This window comes from Melospiza melodia, chromosome Z, assembly GCF_035770615.1.
Source record: "Melospiza melodia melodia isolate bMelMel2 chromosome Z, bMelMel2.pri, whole genome shotgun sequence".
Classification (NCBI taxonomy): Eukaryota; Metazoa; Chordata; class Aves; order Passeriformes; family Passerellidae; genus Melospiza; species Melospiza melodia.
Genome location: NC_086226.1, coordinates 36,163,222 through 36,185,993, shown reverse-complemented (window position 1 = coordinate 36,185,993; position 22,772 = coordinate 36,163,222). Strand labels below are relative to the sequence as shown.

The window sequence follows — 22,772 nt, the reverse complement described above, 5'->3', positions numbered from 1 at the left end:
TAAACCCCATTATTCTCCAGAGAAGCAGTAAGATATAGCACTATTTTACTTTGTTTCCCAAGCACTGAGAACTGCAGAATGATGGAGGTTCTTAGGCACCTCTCCAGATCACGCGGTCCAACCCACCACCCAGTCTACCACATCAGAGCAAGCCAACATTAAATGCTACAAAGTCAAACTACTTTTGAGTTAAGGTCAATATCAGTTTGTAAAAAAGGAAGCAGATCAGCTGGATTATTTGCAAGCATTTCCAAGGGAGAAAGCTGAGACTTAGTGGCTTTTGTTAACTGTGGTGGTAAATGTGTCTACGCCTCGACTCCAGCAAAATTGTCTAGTCAATGTAATTACTATCTTAGGTAGTCATTTTCCAAGTCTTATAAAAGCAACGGAATAATCACATAATGATTCAATCATATATGAATGCATAATATAAAATGTTCCAGCCTGCATTAAAAAAGGTATGAAGTAAATCTCCTTGCAGAACCAATGCAGCTTATACCAATATATTCTGCTTTACAGGAAAGTAGGGTTGGTTTTCAGACTTACAATTTATTAAAATCTATAATGAAGGTTGCTTTCCAGAATGGTAAATGTGAGGGGGATTAAACTGTTACTGTATCCTGTTCCTAATCATTCTGCTTAAGGCATTACTAATGTCTACTGTTTCTGTTACTTGATGCCATCACATTAGCTCAAGTAACAAGAAACCAAGACAGAAATGAAAACACAGAAACACTGGTTTTCTACTCCCAACCTAATGCTAAAAAGTAAGAATTTTAGGAAGGCTTTTAAACATTACTATTCACAGTGTCCTTAAACACTGTACTCATTTAACATAGACCTGTCTTAACACAAAATAAACAAGTATAGTGATCTCTTCATAACAACTTGATTCTTCTCTTTGAAGTATACAATATAGCAGTAGCCAACCTTAATAAAAAACTAACAAAAAAAACCCCCATGCACAACAGAAAACTACCAGAGGTGGTTTTGTAGATCACTTATCTTGTCCTCACAGATCATTCTTAGGGACAAAACCAACATATTTCAGAATAGCAACAACCCGTACCCTGTGCAGCATCACAGTTCTTTACCAAACCATTTTTCTGAAAGTGACAGTTGTGCTAGCTCAGTGACTAAAAGTGAGCAGGTGTGCCAAGCTACAGACTGAAGTCCAGTTAACCCTGAAGAAGCTTTGTTGTTAGTGGTAACAGAAAGAATCCAACTGGTTTAATATAGGAATTAAAAAGAAAAAACAATTTTTTTTTCAAGCTACAACTTTCACACAAGCTTCAGCCATTTCAAAGATTTCCACTGCTACTATAGAACTGACATTAATTTTTGAGAGAACTGAACCTCTGTGAGAGGTTTGAGAGAACTTGATATCTCTGTGACATCAGAAAGCAAATTAGCACCACAATGTGACACAAGCACTCAGTATAACAAGACAGACTGCAAATCCAAGAGGAAACTATTTAGATCTGGTGCCCTCACCCTATGTTCCTATGTGGCCCTGTTCCTTTTCACCCTGCACCCCTTCATTCTTTAGTTTTCCATCAGCACATGGATCCCAGATAGCGAGCACTCCAAAAGGTCAAAGTTTTTTCAGTCCTATTGTTGTTAGCTACAGCAAATGTGGACAAAACTCAGCCTTTTTTCACTGTAGAACAAGAGAGACTGATGAGGGGAAAGATGTGGAATGTGGAAAATTTGGAAAACAAGTGACTTAGAGAATAAGAATACATAAAACAGAATATCCCAATTGAAACAGTAGTAATATTTGTAACTAAAACCACAAAACTCAGTCATATACACACACTAAACAACACCCGAATGTATACCACTGTTTCTATAAAGACACACTTGATCAAAATTAAGTAGGTAGTTCACTTGTATTATGCTATTATCATGATCCTAATTTCTTTTTGCCTACTGCCATTCATAAGATAAACCCTTTTTCCTCCCCCACTTCATCACACCCATATCTTTTATTAGATATTGAAATACTTTAGGAAGGGACATAGCTAATTTTATTGTGCAGTACTTCAGAAGTATGGCACCAAGTCTTATAGAGACCATGGGCATGTACAAAATGCTGGTGGCAGCCAACACCCACACGTCTGTGTGCAAACAGCACTTGTCTAAATATTGCCTCAAGTAGATGGCTCACTAACAGATAACACATTTGCTACTTAATATGAGGAAAAAAGAAGTGATCTAGATACTAAAGCAACTGTGCGCAAGCATGAGAAAAAGCGCAGGGAATAAAAACCTGTATACTCAATTCTCCAAAAACATGTCAAACTTAATCAAACAAATCCTAGGATAGGTCCTCCATCTGAATGAACCCGAGATTGTCCCAGACAGTGTATTCTTGTCCTGAACGACAATCAACCTAAGGTTCAAGTCCTCTTGGACAACACTTTGAGTACAGGTTCCAGCCCTGCAGATGAACCACTACTGCTTACACCCCAAGAGTAAGACCAATGAAGATGGTATATTTCTCTCCATCTAAGACCTAGGCAGTCAGATAGACATTTGATACACAGGCAGATACTCCGCCAGTTATGACAACTTATGCACAAATAAGGGCTATCCCTAGAGCTGTTTCAAGCCAATAAAATATAGATGGTCATGACAGAATTCAGACTACAAATTTTACCAATTCTGAGAATGTTTGTGGCATCAAATATTTGAATTCATCTTGTGCCTGTAGCCTTTCATGGCTACTGGCTGGTCCAGGAGATAGTACAACACAGTTTAAATCATTAAACAGCTGAGGCTTTATACTAGAAATTATCAAATTGTGCATAAAATACTGAATTCTTAGAAGTAATAAAACCTAATTTGTCTTAATAGTTATGAAATTGATATTAGGAATTGGATGAATCTTTTACATTTCACATCCTTCAGAAACATAATTTTATATCATAATGGAGATTTCATATTTAAATTGTCTCAAAAAGAGAAGAAACTAACAGCAAACAGTTGCTGTTGTATATAATTATATACTTAATTATAGATCTCACACTACCAGCCAAGTCATTATTAGGGTATGTTAATTCCTGATTTCTCTTTCCTTTCAGGGCAGAGGTGAGCACGAGCAGGCTAGTCAAGCAACACTTAAAGCTATTTTTAGATGTCATTTCCCCCCACATGTGTAGAGGCATAACTTTGCAATTAACAATTGCTATTATGAACCTTTTACTTCCTTCTGCATTTATTTTGTTCCTCACTGCTTTACAAAATTGAATTAGGTGACATCACTGGCCAGTTGGATTACAAATACAATTAGCAATCCGACAATATGCTTGCAAAGCTGCTAAATATTCATAGCCACGAAGGAAATTAACTTCAGCTGTGATCTTAACATGTGAAGTGAAAAATATTTTTGTGTTATTGCTTGTCTGAGTGGGTTTAAATAGAAAAAAAGAACCATCAGATACTTATTACAGCTTCAACTGTCAATTATTGCACATGCCAACTTGAAAGTCGGTGTTGTCTATAAACAATAACAAAGATACGAGGAGGAATAATACATTTCCATATTGAAAACAACAATAAATAGTTGAGCAGCAACAATGAAGAATCAGAGATGAATTTTTAAAACCACATTGACCTGAAGTAGGGATATACCCTGAAGGCAAATGTCCAGTATCAAAACTTTTTTGTAAGCTCTGGACAATTGAACAGGTGTCTTCCAGGAAGCTGGTGTTTCCTGTTTGAATTGATTTTAAATTTTTAACTAACTACAACAGCTACTGACTATGACTAAACATATAAAACATCAAATCAGTAAGTATTTTTACCCTACTACACTTCACATAGGCACGCATCATCTGTCACCGAGGTATGATCTGTAACTCTGTGACATTATCATATTACTCTCTAAAAGACTAATGCTACTGCCTAATCTCATGGTTTGAGCCAATTTCTAAACACTAAGCCCTGGCGTGCCGTCAGATCTCACTACCTGCCCGAGAACCAATGATGGAGCACAATTGTAACTTTTTATCATATAATTTAAAGCTGCCCAACCCCTTTGTTGCATCTAATTTATATTCTGAAATACTGTTACAGATTATTTGTTTCACAGATGAAAAGAAGCTACAGAATCCCCCTGGATTTTTGCTACGTAACAGGATAACAATCCTCCTCTAACACAAAAAAAAAATCCAGGCCTATAAGCTACCTGAACTGAAGGGCAAACAGTTTATTAAGGTAATGAAAAAATTCTGTTATTTGAAATTGCAGAGCTGCAAGGTAATTAATCCCCAGCTCACAATATAATTTAAGGAAATTAATATGCTGAATTTAATTGATTGGAAGATAGTCCTAGTTGTTCCTGTCTAAAAAAAAAAAAAACAAACCATGCAGACTGAACTTGAAGTAACCAATGCAGACATAGCTTCTCAATCTGAAACAACAAATCCATAATTTTTACTGAAAAAAAAAAAATCATGTGTGGATGGCAGTCTCTGGAAAGGAGCAGGATATGAGTTTGTTATATTTCCTCCAATAATAAGATTGCAGTGAGGGTTATTTTGTCACAGTTCTTACCCTTTTTTATTAAGTTTAATTTAAACCAACACAGTATCACAAACAGAAATGGCTGTTTGTGTTCAGTCTTCAGTATCATATACTGATAGAAGCACTAACAAAATGCATGCCCTAAAATGCATTTGAAGATTATATCCATACATCTTCCAAAATCCTTTTTGCTGTAGTTGCCCATTCCAGTTCAAAAGGTCTTCCAGTAATAAGTGAAATGCTTATTAGATCTGATAGCCAAACAATGGAGGTTCTTGGGGGTTTCTGGCTTCTAGATACCAGTCCATTCTCAGTGCTGAGTAAAGACAAAAACAATCAGATATGAGCTTTCAAAACAACCTAACATCTGTTTAATCTAAAATTAATATTTTTCTGGATCTGCCAGATCTTCAACGAGCTAGTACAAGATCTGGGCAAATCAATTAAGTCTGTATTTAAAGATTTCCTAGCAATAAAGCAAGTCACCTGTTTATGTACAGATTATTGGATTCTAATTTGTAGGAGAAAAACTGTATTAGATTACACCTCTATGCAATATTCTGTCTAGCAATAAGACACAGTAACTAAAAAAGAGAATAAAATCAACCCTTTCCAACAGGTTGATTCCTAACATGCCAGTCAGCTCCGTTAAAAGTTGAAAAAGCACTACAATATTCTCTAGTACGGAAAAAACCTCAGTACTGAGGATCAACAGTGAGATTAATGGACTTATTTCAATTTAGATACCAGCTTTCCTTTTAATACCATTAAGAGTTTACAACTTAGACTTAAAATGATGGACAAAATTACTCAACAGTTTTAATGTATATGCTCTATGACCATGCATATAGTCCAGTTTTCCCATAAAATTACAGAAATCCAAAAAATAATGCACATGAAATTTATCTTTTCTGGTGTTAGCAATAGTAAGAGACTGGGCAGAGGATAAACATTAACAATATAGCACATAAAAACAGAGACCAGAATGAGCATCAGCAGTTAGATAGCAGTAGTGTTTTTAGCACCTAATTTAAAAAGAAACAAACACTTTCAACAGCTTTGATTAGACTAGCAGGCCAGCATCTAAGTCTGGAATAGCAAATACTGAGAGACAGAGCTTAACCAATTTATCTAACACCTACTCACTAGTTCAAGACTAATGAGCCTTAAACTTAAATCTTGCTGGATGTAAAAATGCCTGGGTCATCGCACCCTACAGATACCAAATCTTTATCTCCTATGGTTACTGTTTGCTTTCAATGCATGTGAAGAAAACTACAGTTCACATGCTTGAAAATGAGGAGCCTAAGTCAAAATTTGACTGTTTCAGAGGTATGGGAATAAAAAGGAAAATAAGGAAAAGAGAAATATCAAAATATTAAAAAGGGAAAAGAAAAGCTGGGTTGGATTGCTAATATCTATCAGTCCAAGACTTCTCAGAGACCTAGTACAGGTCTACAGGTGACCCTTCCAGTGACAAAGTCCTCAATAATGGTGAGAGCCCCTAAAGAGTCACCTCTCTTGCTTCCTTATCTTTCCATTGTGGTTACTTCTGCTGTAGGTCAGCACATTCCTCTCCACTCTTCTGCTGTTTCTTCTGTTTCAATATCCTTTTTTTCATACCCCAAGTTGCTTCCCCTGCCTTTCTAATACTAGTGTCCCTGACATGATTCCATCTTAAAGAATTTTCCAGATGATAAGCACAGCTGGGGATTGTCTACTTACATTCAATGCATATAAAACCAAACACAAACTCAACCAACAGCAACAATGTTTTTATCACGTCCTTTGCTTACTTCTGGAAATCACCAGTACCATGTCCATTACTCTGACCCACAACTCTCCTTGCTTCTTCATCCTTTGAATCTCTGTAGTCACATCTGTCCCCAGCCCCAAACACCCAAAACAAAACCTTAATCTCCCAAAATTTGTACTTACTACAAAAATAATTTCTAGGACACTGCTTAACTATATTTTCGTTTAAGTACTCCTACTTTGCCACTTTTCCTTTGAAGATATAAGCAGCTTATTTCTCTTATTTTTCAAACTATTTTCTCATTCAAAATCAAAAGGGAAACTCCTCAATCAATAAAATTAGCTTCTACTACCATCTATCTAGTCTCCTGTGTTGTAAAGTATGGTCTGAGGGTATTCTATTTCCCATCTGTTAGACGTTGGGCAGTCATCCTCTGTTAATCGGGCATGGTTTTTTATCTCTCCCACAACCAATCCTCCCTCTGGGGAGATACCTTCTGTTAATGAGCCATTGAGTGTCACTGCATGACTGATAAAATTACATCATCCCCTTGTGAGATGCTCTGCCCAGGGGAGGAGCCAAGCATTCCTAATGAGCCATTGAGTGTCACTGCATGACTGATAAAATTACATCATCCCCTTGTGAGATGCTCTGCCCAGGGGAGGAGCCAAGCATTCCTACCTGGATATAATCTGAGATTTGGAACACCACAGTTAGCCTTTTCCCACTGGATTCCCAGAGGAGCAGCTTTCTTCTCCACTGCATTCCCAGAGGAAGATCAAACCCACCTACACCACCACAAGACCTTCAAAGGAAAATTCCACCCTTCTACAGGATCGCTGCTCCAACAGAACCGCACCTGGCACTGCAGGAGGACTGCAGCCACCATTGAATGGGAGTGCTACCAACACCCTGATCCACAGGGTGTCAGGCCATACTCTAGCTCTGTCAGCAGTTTTGTTTTTTTTTTGTTTGTACTATTACATTTGTATTCTTTAGTTTTCCTCGTAAAGAACCGTTATTCCTATTCCCGTATCTTTGTCTGAGAGCCCCTTAATTTCAAAATTATAATAATTTGGAGGGAGGGGGTTCACATTTTCCACTTCAAAGAAGACTCCTGCCTTCCTTAGCAGACACCTATCTTTTCAAACAAGACACCTAGCTTCACCAATTTTTCAAAGCAACTCTTGACAACATTCCCACATAGATATATAAAATGTATTCACCGTGTATTCCTTTGTATTTTCCTCATTTCTTGCCTTCACAACAATGCTTATAAATAAAATCCCAACACCTACCAGACTGCTGTTGTGCAAATACTACTGCTAATCAAACTAAATAGTGTTTACCATCACCATCCCCCATATCATGTGCTCCTCTATCAAGCTAAGTCACCCTAACCTGTTCTGAAGGACAACAACCTGCTGTCTATCCTACACTTGTGTTGAATCATGAGAGGCAATTCCAGTTTGTTTACTGAAACTCCTTTAGATTACATAAAGGGTAATCACAGTGCTTTGGGAAATAATTGATTTTACCCATCATGAATGAAAATGCACTACATATGTTACACCTATAAAAATACATGCATAAAAACCAAATAGTACAGCTATGGTGGTACAAACATCCAGGCTTTCCAAAAAGAAAATTTAAAGCAGACATATCTACCTGGTCTGTTTCTTTGCTGTTCCATAGTAAGCAAAAAAACCAAGTAAAATTTAATAAAAACATAAAATCAAGAAAAGAAATACTTTGAGTCCCGATGTTTTATTCAGGGAGAAGAATAAGTCCACAATTCTACCATGAGAGGCAAGAGTCAACCGATTTTCTTGATATCTGCAAGAAGGTAGGTTTTTTCCCCTTGTGCTCCAATTAAGTCAGCTACACAGTCATAGGACGGCTGGTGCTGGAAGGGACCTTAAAGATCATTAGTTCCAACCATTTTGCTACAGGAAAAGGCAATTTCCACTAGATCAGGTTGCTCAAAGCCTGATCTAGTCTGGGATGGGTCCTTCCCAGCTCCTCTGGGCAACCTGTTTCAGTGCCTCACAATCCTCACAGGAAAGAATTTCTTTCTAATATCCAATTTAAACCTACCCTCTTTCAGTTTAAAGCCACTCCCCCTTGTCCTATCACCACGCACTCCTGCAAAAAGTCCCTTTCCATCTTTCTTATAGGCACCCTCCAGAACCTTACAGTCCTGTAAGGTTTCTCTGGAGCCTTCTCTTTTCCAGGATGAAGAACCCCAGCTCTCTCAGCCTGTCTTCACAGAAGAGGTACCTTAGCCCTCCCAACATTTTCATGGCCCTACATGAAACAGACCTACTACAAAAGGTCCAAACTTTCAGAAAGTTTTACCTCTGGATTCGAGGGGAGGTATTACTCCAAAATAAGTTACAATATTTGTAATTGTGAATAGAGATTCAGAATAACACTGGAATATTTTTTGCTTTTCAGCATAAAAAGTAAGGAAGGATTGAAGCAAAAGCCATATAAACATGTAAACTGAGCAAGAACATTCTCTTGGTTGAATTTTACATGGCTTGCTATTAGCAAAAAAGACCAGAGGGGCTTCTCCACCTAGCCTCAGAGAGTCAAATCAGGCAGATTTTTATCCTCAAACAGCAGCAGTTAAGTGCAAAAGATACGCAGTGCTCCTTTTTCACTTAGACAACTAGTTCAAGGGGTAGAGAAAGGGAACGACAAGAGTAAACAAGAGTTTGACATGATACTCTAGGGAAAATAATAATCCTCTACCATAAAACCAGAATTAACCTACCTTATTACAGGATTACAGTCAAACTATTTCCAGCTGATCAAAAAATTTATAATGTGAACCATTTGTCTGTTGATCATCAAGTTCCTCTCAACTTTCATAATTACAAAAGTCTCCTATTCTGCCAAGCAAGTTAAACATACCTGTTAAATTTATTAAAAATAAGTATATTTTGGTATATTTTATCTCATTCTCATTCACTTTAGTGGTCCTAATATTAGCCTCCTAGACATCTTAGGTAGACTCCCTTCATCCTTTGCTTTCTGAAGCTTCTGACCCACAATTCACTGGTATGGCTTTTTTCCCCCCTCCATTTAATTAACAGATGCACACTTCTCACTACCATATTAGCCTGTTTTAGATTCAATGTTTTCTAAGCATCTAGTAAAACATCCTTTAACTGATTTCCCTTCAAAACTGACTAGAAAAGGAATTTCTATACAGATGATTTCACTGAATGGCTTCCAAGTGATCATTATAAAAAGGAACAAATAAATGCTGCTGATTAAACTTCATATTTATTATGTACAATCAAAGTCAATTCACAGTCATTTATACTTGATCAAAAACAAGGTTTTAAATACACTACTGGTTATTTGGCTCCTTTCAATAATAGGTGTGACTCCAAATCCTTTTATAATTACTTCTAAAAATACTGCCTCCATCATCTTTTAAATGAATATTTAGTATTAGTAGTAGAAGACCACCTGCGCATAAAATTAAGCTTCCTGTACTTAGGGAGTTAGTCATCCTGTATGTGATTGCAATATTATAGTCCATAGCAAGCTATTTCTGCTGTGGCCACAGAGAAAACCAATTGATAAATGTTATTTTTTTTTCAGTTCTCATCAAAATAGAATTGTCCTTTTTCTTCACTTTGCCCTTCCTAAATTGCCAGCAGCTATTTAAACCATCAAACACATCACTTTTTCTACCACGGGTCAGTGACACTATGCAGATCAACCATTAAGCATTTTCTTCTCTCCTTCAAACTGAGTACCCAACACTTTTTTCTTAATAAATGTTCTTAGAATTATTCATCAGTCTTTCATGAGCAGTATTTCCAGTCTCTTGCATTTGTATTGGGTATTTTTACTTCTGCACATGCTTTAATAGATATTCTACTTGCCTCTTCTCTGTAACTGATGTTTACTTCAAGTCATTTTTATTTGAGAAAAATCTCTCATCTCTTTTCACCCTAAAATGAAGCTGCTGATTCATAACAGGAAAACCCACTCCTTTACATCACTTACCTAGTCAGCTAGCTCACTCTTATCTTTGTCCTCATTTACTTATCAACAGAAGTGTCAGAAGACCACGTGGACCTGCAGAAACACTATGCTATTTATACAAAAATGACTGTCTGCCTGTCTTGGATGACTAGAAGTCTTCACAGATAGGTAATCTGTAGTATAATATCATCATGGCAGTATAGCATTCCAAAACACATAGCACGTCCCATGCTACTCCTTCCCTATAATTTAAAGAAACTAATTCTATTTGCTTTCTGTGTACAAGGCTTCTTTGGACTCAACTTGATGCAGATTGGCTAGCTTCAAATTTACATGGTCTTATTTAGTGACATCCAGAATTTCTCATCCTGATGTGCAATTCTGTAAAACGTCAATCTGTACAGCTCTCCACACCATTGTTGTATGATCCCCCTGACATAGCAATGATACAAGAAGAAAACTGTAATTTTTATATAAGCTTGTGCAATTAAATTTGTAAACTCATACCATTCTTCATATTAAGATAATTATTTTGGCAGAAAAACAAACTATGGCAGATCCATTACAACTACCCACAGCTGCTTATGACATCACTGAAACTAAGCTATTCTATCAGGCATTTCTGTTTCACCATCACTTCTTCCCACTAGGAGGACAATATACTTCCATATTATAATGTATTCAACTGGACCATTAAGAAAAAAACATCCTGGGGTTAGTGGGGAAAAGAAGAAACAAAAGGAAAGGAGGAAATTTTCAGAGAGGTCTGTGAATGATACAAAAGCAACATCTTTTGAAGAAATAGGCACTGGGATTCAAAGACAACTGTTGAAAGCAAGTTAACTTGCCTACATTAGCTAGCACTTGATTCTGTCTCCATGGAATAATGCAGATGGAAAAGCAGAGGAGAGAAGGAAAACAAAGTCAGATATGCTATTTAAATACTTCAGAAGAATTCTCCACACACTTGCCCTCTGATACCACCACACATTTATGACACTGTTTAAGAAGTTTTTTATTTGCTAGCTACTAAATGACAAACAAGATTCAAGAACTGCTTACGTAATGCAAGCATTAGTACCCCAACATCTAGCCTTTGCATAGAATTAAACAAAGTTGCCTCTATGGAGACAGGATGTTTTCCTTACAATACCCAATTCTGACCATGTGACAACCAGCAAGCTTGTTCACACAAGTCAACCCAATGATAACCTAATCTTGTTTAGACTCTCTTAGCAGCGCACACATTTTAAGGGACAAACTAACTACTACTCTTTCGGTGTCCTAAATGAAAAAAACATTCAACAAAGCAGGCCAGAATATGTTAATAGAAGTGCCATTTCAGTTCTTGAGACAGCTTGTCCATAACCTCACCTACACTACAGGGAACACCAGGCTCACAGAACAACGAGTTCCCCTAGTGCATTGCCAAGATAAAATATATCTCATGCTGACTAGTTTAACAGCTGGAACACCTGAGATATGTTTGAGCAGGCATTTCACGCCAGAACTTGTCAAATATAACTAGGAAGGGGGAGAATTAAGGCAGCATTTATTGCTACAAGGAGAAATGAATCAGCAAGTCAAGAGGACTCACAGATTAAATATGCAAACCAGAGCTTATGTAAGAATCTTGGAACACATCCAAAATAAAGAAGTCACAAGAATACTGAAGGGATAGGATACAGAGAATCCTTTTTAGTCAACGTAGCTTTCTTTATTCAGGTGGAAGTCTTGATAGCAAGACAATGAAATAGGAATTTCCTTAACTAGCTCTAATTACACCACTTCAAAATTGCATCCTTAAATGAAGCATTGTCAGAAGACCAAATACACTCCAAATACATCAATAAACAAGCTGCAATACACTGTAAGAGTGAAGATTTCAGAGCGTTGTCAAATTCACCTATCAGACGATTACAAACAGTTAAAAAGTAAAAAAACTCTGACAACTTCTAGGCTTATGTTTCTTTCATGTACTTTAACTATTCTCAAGTAAAAACTTGTCTATGGTTTCTATTTCCATGTCAAATTTCAGTACCTGTAAATACATGTTGATACATTATGTTCACATTGGACCTAAGCATTTAATATTGTGCTATGAATTCAGCAGCTTGACAAATACAGCAACTTTTCCAGAAACCTACTCGTTACAAAAAGCTTTTGAGAAGCTGGAGAACATCTACCAAATTGGCATTAAGAGGCCTCTAGCCAAGATGATCACAAAACATGAAGAACACTTACTAGATCTTTTGTAATGCCTACAGCAAATTTTTCATTACAACATGCTTTACAATTCTATTAAAGATATGTATGCAGCCACAAGCTTATCAAAAAGCATTTGCTTCACAATCCAGTTCTTTTTAGCAGGTAGATATTCTCTTACCCCAGTAAAGACTCATTAATCAAAGCTGCTAATGAATCAACTGTTAGGAGTGAAAAGGGGACTAAACTTAAGAGCAAACTATTGCAAAGCAAGAAACAAACTTTACATTTAAGCATACCATTTGAATTACCCCAGTAATACTGAAGTGTTTCCAAGTTAAAACAAGCAGATTCATAATGAAACTAGGATTATAAACCAATGTTCTAATTTAACATAAAATTATTAGCAACATTTAAATATGTGTATTTGCCTATTATCTTACACATATTCAAAGTTACTGAACAATATTAGTAGCATAAAAAAAGAAAGAACCTCCTCTAAATCCAAGCTGTGCACTGCTGCCTGAACTCTTCCACTTTGGGGTTAGCTTGGCAGTAGCAGCTTATTAGAAGTCCCAGCCTATCCAAATGATAAAATTGTTTCTCTTTTGTGACAATTTTTTCCACAATATCATTCTCTAGTCAGAGAATTATGAAACAAATCTCCCAAGTTTAACAGAGAAAAATTGCACTTCTTAAAATTCTGTAAACAAGGATGTACAGAAACAATTTTGAAGCCATCACACAGAACATCATTTTATATATATATATATATATATATTTAGGGTTTTCCTCTCAAAAACAGAATTTGCTCCTCAAAATCTAACTTTTTTTCATTAAAACCCACTCTATCATGAACTCATTTTCAAGTAAAAGGTTCCTACACCTGGTAATGTCTTTTCACAATTTTACTTAATTAAAGTATCGTGACTTCTCTACTTTCAAGCACATAATTTCAGCAGTTATTAAGCATTTAAAACATTATTTTTGCCATAAAAATATTTCCTCTCTCAAAAGTCAAACATTTTGTGTGGCTAGTTACACATATTTGTGGTGTGTTCTAACTATATTCTTGAATCAGAGCAAAAGATGGTGAGAGCAGAATAAAAAAAATGCATTTGCTCAATGCTCCTTATGAGGACTAAGACAGTATATTATCCTATTCCAGTACATACTGTCATCTATCAAAGACTTTTGTGGCACTTCAATTAGGGACAAAAATTGGAAAATAAAAAAAACCCCCTATCATTCTAGGCAGTTTTTCCCTATTGTGCTATGACCCCTTTCTGAGCATCTATATGCATCTGCTATTAAATAATGCAATGAAAAATAAGTTTAAAAAAAAATCCTTTCAGTCTTAGCCCATCCTAAACATACCGCTAACAAGTATACAGAACCAGAACAGTACATGCATGCAAATGAAAAAAAAAAATAGCTGAATCCCCCAAAACAACACAAAAACCAAAACCAAAACAAAAAACCCAAACAAACAAACAAAAAAACAACAAAAAAGCCAAGCCAAACCAAATCACTCTAACCTTTCTCTAGATAGAACAACAGCATCTCGTTAGCTTACGCAGGGCAGAAATACTTCTTTGAAATTAATTTTATTTTTTGCACAAAGCTACCTGAATACATTACCATAAAATGGGTTATGAATTCAAAGTAAGCAAATAATGCAGAAAAATAGAGCAGATGCAATGGAAGTCAGTCTACAGAAGTGCTCACACAGAGCTGTACTGACTTTAAAGTACAGACCATGCTCTGTGATCCAAGTGCAAGAGACAGTACCAATACAGCGAATACCTCCAGCACCCCTTGAGAGAAAACAAACAATTCACATTTCTTATGCATCATTCCTACAAGCTACTGTAATACAAATTTAGAAGTTAAAAATTTGTCATTCTTACACGTGAGGGGGAGAAGATATTAATAAAACATTTAAGAGTGTAACTGAAACAAAAACTGTGTCAAAACATTCAGCTCCCCTTATCTCCTTTAACGTATGTGGACAGTCACCTACCCAAATCACTCCACCACTGCCAATTTACACCCCAGGAGCCTGAATCAGCTTCTCAGCTAGGACCACAGATTCACCAGGACGCCGAACAGTTTATTAAACCATCCACATGGATCTGTGAAAGAGAATTAAGAAGTGTTTTCAAAATGAAGGGTGTAAGTGGCCTTGCACAAAACTACGGCAGTAAATCCACACATTTACTTTGTTCTGCACCAGAATCAAACATTGACAACACAGAAGCAGCAATATATAGCTTACCACAACAACCACCATTCTATCAACATTAATTTTTGTTCTTTGTCAAATCTGAAGATAATGAAATCAGAAAAAGCAGTGTGTCAAAACACAGAAAACGTAAAACTGATCATGGTCTCCTCCTTCTACGGCAGCCAAAACTGAAACATATACACTACTAGCAAGCTAGACTTCATAACAGCTCCCTGTTATTTGTATGAATGGAGTCAATTATCAGATTAATAAAGTGTAACCAAAACCAACAAGCACTTATGTGCAGGACCTTGGCTGAATGACTTCCTCTTTAAGTTCTGGTGAATCTCCATCATGTTCTCTGAAAGAGAATCTATACCACCCACACAGACACAAAAGCTTCCACAGCCCTCATGGGGAAATAAAATTCACTGCAACAAATGAGTCTTTTAAAAAGCTTCAATTATTTTAACTGGACCTGCCAGCTGCCTTTCTTTTAGCTTAATGTCACGTTTTACTGAAGGTCTGCAGCCACAGCTATTGGCAAGAGTGGAGACAGTTGCTTACAAGTAGTTGGGTCTCTTTCTCAGAAGCTTACTCTGCCTGGTGAGCTTGTGTGGAATATTGCCATACACTCTGAATGTTGAGAATACCAAGTTTTAATATGTGGTCCTGGCTAGTAAGCCAGAATAAAGCAGTAAATCTAAGATGCATGTGTAACACACCCATGGTGTGTTACACATGCATCTTGGTCACATTTGTTGAAGATAGTTCAAATACAGCGTCAAAATAGAGAAGAATGGTTTTTCATCTGTTTTATGAACAGCTAACACATCTCATCCAAAAGAAAAACTTCTAATAAATCTAGGTTTCTATGTTGATAAATGAAATCTTTCCCGAAAGAAGTTATTCTTCAGGAGATCAGATCCTGATTAGTTCTTAATACACAGTCACAAAACCGAGTTTCACGATTCCTCGAGTTTTGTGATTCCTAAAGCTTTTACGACAAACAGCAGCAACAGAATTGCCAAGAAAATAAGAGTTTCTGCCACTGCCAGAACACTGTGAGATTCAACAAACATGAAGCATCCATAGAAATACAGCTGTTCAACAGATCTTAGCTACCTTTTCCAAAACATAGGTTTTATCAGCTCCCCAGGACACCCCAACTAGAAACTGAAAAATGCCACAGTTCATGACTGCACTGCTACCTTCCCAGCTTTCTCAGGAATAAAAAAATTGGGCTGCTGTCCCTTAAAGCAGTGGCTCTGAATTTTCCTTCTAAATTTTTCCTACTGCATTCCTATCTATAATCTATAAAATTCTTGCATGGCTGAAAATACAAGCGTAAGTATCACATTATATCAAGTTCATATCTAGCCAGCAACTCCCTTCATACACACCCTGTTTAGGAACTGATGGTCTGTGATGTAAAGCCTGGAACAGCTTTCTTAGCTTCTAACTAAGGAGAGCTGACTAACTTCCCTCTGTCTTGTCTTGTGATCTTCCAGAGAAGATTCAGTTCAATTTGAGATGTAAATGGCACCTTTATAGATACAGAATGGATTGTTGAATATGCCATCTCTTCCAGTTTACCTATTCAAGCTTATGACTACCTGCAATCCATGATACAAGCGCTTGGTACTGATGTAGACTCCAAAAGTTAATAGCTGAGGAGGAGTAAGAACTTCACATATCATTAGAAGAAAGACCTTTGACACTTCTCCTAATGCCAGTATTCAACACAACAGGGTAACTTAGAAAGCAGAACTAAGGCTACAGTCTACTTCTGGCTTTTTCATTACCAGAGACTTGTAATTTTTAATTAAAACACACTACCTAATTAGTATCAACAAGCCAATCCAACTCAAGGCAGACAATATGTTGGAGTTTTTGTGGCTGCAAAGACAATTAGGAGAAGAATCAACTTGGATTTTATTCCACTATCACACTTGTGAAAAACATGCTGCATTTCAAACAAAAAAAAAAAAAAACACTTAATAAACAGCATAATTTTTTCCCGTTTTACTGTACCTAGTCGCCTGTTACTGTTACTCTATTTTTTGTCAATATATGACATGAATGATCAGGGTCTGCTTATCTACATGAAATTTCATTGCAGTCCTGTGAAAATGTAGATGTGGTTAGCACTGCTATCAGGTATGTCAGAGTTTGCAAGAACATATCCTAGAGCCTATGCTAAAATAACCGGTAATATTACATTATAAACCAAGGGTATCTATCACTTTGGCTAAGCTTATTGGAAAAAAGTTCCAGATGGAACACCACAATGGACACTACTTTCATTTTCAGACAGAGCAAAGAAGCATCATCACACCACTATATCTGGAATATAAGAGAAACTAATGATAGCAGTGAGCAATGGAAAAGATAGCTTAAAGCAGCAAAATTAATTTAGAAATATTCTACTAATAGATCTTTAATACTGTAAAAAAGATTAGTTGAGATATTTATTAAGTCACTTCTACTGCAGATCAGTAGATCTATGCATAAAATCTAACATTTTGATTTCACAATGACCAGGAAAAAAATCATTTAGTATCACAAGATTCTTCCTCTACATCTTCTTCATCTACCATGACAAACTGAAAAATGATATTCAGATTTTTTTCAAGCTGAAAATAAGTTTAGCTGAATCCAAAGTGCCAAATAAGAAAAATAGGAACTTATGAATATATGGGCATAATTACTAGCAGTGCACATATAAAATCAATACTTTAGCAATTACATTAATGCAGTTGGTCATGAACTGAAAAAAAAGTCTCCTCAGTTGCCTTCTGAAAGGAAGCAAATAATTTGTATTTTTTTTTCCATTAAGTTGAACAAACAGAGGATGCATATAATTACAGGTAACATAAAAATTAGCCTATATTAGAAGAGTTGTTTTGAAGAAGTTGTAAGTAATAATTTGCTGTAAAAGAAATTGTTTTGATATGTATTTATTCTACTTTTAAAAAAACAGAAGTAAGCTCTTAAACACACTTGACTACTATTGTTAAAAGTGCTAAAAGATAATCTGGTTATTAGAAGTCGGGTGATTAGCAGGAGAGGGCATCAAGTAACAGATACTTTGTGAGCTGAAGTACTTGATGTTGAGTAGCTGACTGATTTGTATGCAACCTTAACACTTAAATTCGACATTGGATCCTAAGGTCTTCTCTAGATCAGTGACTCAAGGAGAAGTCTAGGAAGAAACCCACTCTAGCAGTACATAATAACCTCACTAAGCTCAGCTTCACTACTGGCTATTATTCCAGCATGCAAGACTCACAGTTCAATATTCGAGTGTCAGGACTGATATCAGAAAACAGATGATCACAGAGAGAGAATGAGTAATTTTTATGGATCTTTAAATATTCTCCCCCACAATCCTGCCTTATTCCAAGATACAGAGATATAAAAACAGGCACATACACCCAAAAAGCAGTGTTCAACTTGCTTTCTAACCACACAGCAGAACAAATGTAAAAATACATAGTTATCTTTCACAGACCTTTTCTGCCCAGCATTTTATCATATGCCAGATGCACTGAAACTAAATGCTGGTCCCTCAAAATCTGGCTCTCCCCCAAAAGCCCAAAACTGCAGCATCAAAAAAAGGAAAAAAAAGTATCTGTGCTTCAAGTGGAAAAAATGCAGGAGAAAGGTAACTCTAAAAACAGTAAAAGTGAATGCAGTTGATAATATTTCAGTCACGCATTGACTTAGAGGGGGAGGGATTAATGCAAACATGAAACTGTACAAAAAAAAGAATTTACTTGCCTTCACATTCAATTTCAATTTACCACACTCTAGATTCTTATTGCAGATAGAGTCTCAAAAAGTAAACATGTGAAGGAAACACAAAAACAGGTGCAACTTTTTTCCATTTTAATTTGCAAGGTCAACAGACACTTCAGTATCTTAATAACTAACTAAACTATGAAAGCATTTTTAAAAAAATCCTGGTATATTTTCAATCTGGGGGTGTGGGAAGGAAATTAAACTACCAACCTCTGCATCACATTTTCAAAATTCCAGTCCCAGAGAAATTACTATCATTATACCAGCAACTCTCAAGTATGCAGAAGATTATCATTCAGAAACTACCTTCAGGAAGAATTCAGTATCTCCAAATCCTGCACAGTTTAATCTTGTACTACATAATTTGAAAGAAAAAGCCTAATACATAAATTATCTTCCCAATTATAAGGTTCAAGAAAATTTGGGACTTAATATAGTCTGAGCTTTTTTTCCACCTTTGAACCCCAGAAAAATAAATAATCTTATAGCAAACACTATTTCCCCTGAAATGCTACATCAAATACTTATCAATCAACCAGAAGATAAGGTGCTGTTTTACAGATTAAAGAGCAGGACAAACAAATAGACAACTGCTGTCATGAGAAATAGCTTGACTGCTTAAGGATGTGTTGAGAACAATCTGTTTGATGCCTCAGGATTCCAGTAAGCAGGCAGGGTACAGCCAAGATATCAGAAGTAATTGCTACGAACACTGGTGGGCCTGGAGAAGGAAAAAGTCCTCACAATTCAGTTTAAACATTTTTCATGTGATGACTCTAAGAAGTGCATTACTAAGGGAGCAATTTAAACTCAGATAACAAGAAATAAGTTTTAAACTCACTAGTGCTTTAACAAACCACTGCACTCTAGTCTCTCCAGAGAAGCAGACATAAGCAGAGTATCAATCTTAAAAAGTGGTAACAGCACAAATACCAGCTCTTTCTGTTCACTTCATGCCCGTGAGTGCCACCTCCTCTCTAATATAGGGGCTTGGCCCTTCTAGAAACAGGAGGGAAGACAGGAGTCGCCTGCATTTCATGAGTGCAGTACAGTCAAGTAAGGCCACTATACATGGCTCCTCATTACAGACACGCAGCACCTCCACACCCAGCTAGCAATCTTCCTACAAGATTTGAGAATGATGAAGCTAAATGTCCTCTCTTCTTCCATCCTCTGCCCCCTAAATTATCTTGCACTTTCAATTTCTCAGTAAAGGTGTTTCTATCTTGCCCATCTGAAATTGAAAGAGTAAAACATCATAAAGGCATTACATACTCTAAGTGACAGACATTTCTAAGGCCATCATTTTGTCATAATATATAACATATGAACTTGTTTACTAATCATACCAACTGCCCATCACCTGTCCATTCTCCATTCACACTAGCCTTGAGGTCTAATCTGAAGGAATAGCATGCCACATTCAAATATAGTTGACCTATAAATTTCTATCAAGAGATTCCTCTAGATAATAAAAAACACAATGCCACAGAAATCCCAACTAACTACAGAGGCTAGATACACAAGTCTCAAAAGCAAGTGCTCTGAAACATAGCTTTCAGGAGGAAAGGTCTTCACTATTTCTTCTCCTTTTCCATGGACCATTCCTGCAGCAATTAAAAACCATTTTACAGAGAAACATTTAATTTTCAGCCTACTGTCTCAAGTCTAGAAGTCAATCTGCCAATGGCAAGAAAAAGTAGGAGAGATGGGAGGTGGTGGACTATAAATCTGCTGTAAAGAAGGTGTAACTGGTTGAGTGTCTCAAGTTTTTAACTGCACTTTTGACTTTCATGTATTATCAAGGATCAAATCACTGATGATGAATAGCAACATCTATATTTATTGTGGGTAAGTGGAAGACTATTCCAAATTAGCAACTGGAACTCAAAAGGCAAGTCAATCTCCATCATGCAAAATTCAAACTACAACCTGCTGAAGGGTAATCCCTGCTTTTCCCTCACACCTGCCTTTTATTAAAGCTAGGGTTTTCTCAATCACACTGTAAGTCTAATCAGTAACTGATCCAAAAAGCCTAAATCTGCAAGACACTGAGAAGATTTTTTTTTCATTTAGATCAATTTGCTCAACAACTCACTGAACTTCGGTACTATGTCTCCACCTTCAATACCTTGTCTTCCTTCTGATGCAAAGAACTACACTGGAAACAAAGAGGAAGTGTGCAAAGCAGATGCAGCAGAATGCAAGACTAGACATTTAGCCACAGGCTTTTTAAATTAAAACTCCTTTAAAGTAAAGATAATAACTTCATTATTACTGGTAATTTTTTTTAGTACAAAAAAAGATGTACCAAAAAATATATGCAAGCATATTTTAATGCTCACAATAGCATATGTTGATGGCAAAATTCATTAATGTGTGCCACATTTATAATTTAGTCCACCTTGGATTCATACTTTTAGTGGAGGGGGCAGGAGGGAAGAATTAAAAAAAAAAATTAACCATTATAAATATCTACAGGCAACCAAGAAGCACGGATACTCAGTGAATCCAGTGAACAGTTTGGTCCAGATACTGACTGTACCAGTACTTTTTTACTCTACAAAACTGAAAGAAATATTCACAGGATGTGGTCGGAACTTCAAGACACTTGCTCAGCAAGTGCTGTGCATGTTTTTGCAACAAAAAGTCAAATACTTGCCCACAAAGCAATGCTTTAAATTTAAAAGAGACTTGAGGGAATGAGAGCAAAGCACACAAAAGTATTTAGACCATCATCCCCAACATGGTAAGATCAAAATTTACATACACTTACTTTCTTTTAACCAAAACAAAAACTATTTATAAATTCCAAAGTGACCAGTACAAGGAGGTGTTTTGCAAAGAAGCACTATTGAGAGAAAGTATTGGTTGTTCACTTTGGCTGAATATTAAGGTTAAAAAAACATTTAGAAAAATCTTCAATTAATATCAACCTGCAACTCAAACAATAAATAGATACACTGAATAGATTTACAAAAATTGATATTTATATACACAACAGTGCCACTGATCTAGATGTATCTTTTATGTATCTTACTGTTCTTAAAATGTAGTGAAGATACATAAAATGCAGTTCAAGCTTCCTAGAGCATCAGAAAGCTGCCATTTTCTAGTGGCATGATGGTATGGCCATGATGACCATCACTTAGAGCAGTATGAAACCTATTTCCAATCTTGGCAGTAAAGGTGATTTGTCCTAAATCATGTCCATAAAATACGACATCTTCTAATAGCTTTCAGATGCTTGGATGTAAAGCAAGGCTAGTAATTGCTATGAATAAAACCAGTCTCTACACTGCACCCAAGTTTCTCATTTAAATTCCTCTTCTACAGCCCCTCCTACCAACTGATTAACTCAGAGCCACCCATACCACCCACCTCAAAAACAGACTTAACAGTAAATCTTGATAAGAAGAAACAAACAGGTTTTTGTCATTAAACAGAATTCTTCCATGGTGCTGTCTACTGGCTTGCTCGCAAATCAAGATTAACAAGGTCTTAGAGAGCCTCAGGAGAATGGACATATTCAGGAAGAAACCACAAGAAAGAATGAAACAAAAGTGTAACAATCAATATGCTTTTAAAAGTTACAACAGTCATAAATACCGGTTAATTAAATCACAGACTAAAATTAAGTTACAAAGTACCTCAAAAAGAAACCAAACAACCAAAGATAAAATAATTGTTTACCAGAGAGGTATAAAACAGGTATTTACAATGAACAGCGCAGGAAAATCTTGGAAAAAAAATTGGAATACATGCCAAGGAGGGGGAAAAAAACCTGTAGATTCCATAGCATTATTCATCAATTAAAACCAGAAATGGCAAGTGCTTTGATGACAGTTACAGTTGGTTAAAAAAATGAGAAAACACTATGATAGTAGCAAGTCCAACTTGAACCCAAGTCTGTGAATTAATTTCCAAGTCTGTTTGAAAATCAATTCCTGCTACTTGCACTCTAGTAAGATTCAGCTTGGTAGTTCACACTGAAAATGTCAGCAAACCAGGTCAGACTCAATAGAATTAACACACAGTTCTAAGGTGCAGGGCACGAGGAACACCCATAGATACTCACGATAAACCTGAAGTACATTTCAGATGCACTAAAGAACAAAAGGAAAACATACATGGGAAAACATTTCTTTGTGCTACTACTTCTGGTACTTCCTACACTTCAATAGGTACAGACTACTCCTGTAGCCACTGATAGCTGGGAGACAAGCAGAAACACTGGAATTA

The 22,772-nt window shown here is 36.4% G+C and overlaps 1 protein-coding gene across 7 annotated transcripts in view; it reads right to left on the bottom strand.

The window, feature by feature from the left end:
• Positions 1 to 22,772, bottom strand: part of ERBIN (erbb2 interacting protein) — a 121,759-nt gene that overhangs the window by 87,447 nt on the left and 11,540 nt on the right. For 6 of the 7 annotated variants that reach the window (XM_063180465.1, XM_063180467.1, XM_063180470.1 and 3 more), the window contains one exon: positions 14,523 to 14,634. The exons of the other annotated variant lie outside the window; for it this stretch is intronic. The gene's annotated coding sequence lies outside the window, so the exon portion shown is untranslated. The remainder of the gene's footprint in view (positions 1 to 14,522; positions 14,635 to 22,772) is intronic. 7 annotated transcript variants of the gene reach the window in all.